The sequence below is a fragment of the Leptonychotes weddellii genome, chromosome 5, assembly GCF_054177405.1.
Source record: "Leptonychotes weddellii isolate Sample4059 chromosome 5, ASM5417740v2, whole genome shotgun sequence".
Taxonomy (NCBI): domain Eukaryota; kingdom Metazoa; phylum Chordata; class Mammalia; order Carnivora; family Phocidae; genus Leptonychotes; species Leptonychotes weddellii.
Window position 1 is genome coordinate 107181846 of NC_138373.1, and position 728 is coordinate 107182573.

General features: G+C 38.3%; 1 pseudogene; it reads left to right on the top strand.

The window, feature by feature from the left end:
• Positions 1-209: 209 nt before the first annotated feature.
• Positions 210-310, top strand: LOC115943534 (U6 spliceosomal RNA; annotated as a pseudogene).
• The last annotated feature ends 418 nt before the right edge of the window (positions 311-728 follow it).

A 728-nucleotide genomic window follows, 5' to 3' on the forward strand; every position in this document is an offset into this window, starting at 1 on the left:
AAAATGCCTGTACAATGCATCAGTTGCTAGAGTATTTGCTTATTTTTTCCCACTTGGCAGAGGTAAAGTCAGTTGTTGGAATGAGGCTGAGATTGGAGAATCTGTTAAGTTTTATTCTTGGACAGATGCAGCATCTTCAAAAAGAGTTTGAGGTAACCTAAAGTAAAAGACACATGTACATTAAGGATAATAGAATGCAATTTGAGGGCTTGCTTTGGCAGCACATATACTAAAATTGGAATGATAGAGAAGATTAGCATGGCCCCTGCTCAAGGATGACATGTAAATTCATGAAGCGTTCCATATTTAAAAAAAATAAGTAAATAAAATGCAAATGGAGTACAAAAAGAAATAGAAAATCAAAGTGATAGAAGAGCGAAGAAGAAAAAAGTGCTGTCTACAAAGGCTAAGAGAATTATTCTGATTGAACATTAAATTTGGCTTTGAACTTCTAAGATAATATGAAGAACTAGGTAATTTAAAAATAATCAGTAGCAGGGCGCCTGGGTGGCTCACTCGGTTTAGCGTCTGCCTTCAGCTCAGGTCATGATCCCAGGATCCTGGGATAGAGCCCCACATTGGGCTCCCTGCTCATCGGGGAGCCTGCTTCTCCCTCTCCCTCTGCACCCCTGCTCCTGTTCTCTTGCTTGCTCAATCTCAAATAAATAAATAAAATCTTAAAAAGAATAACCAGTAGCATACTCTTTACTTAGAAAAGACAAAATCTC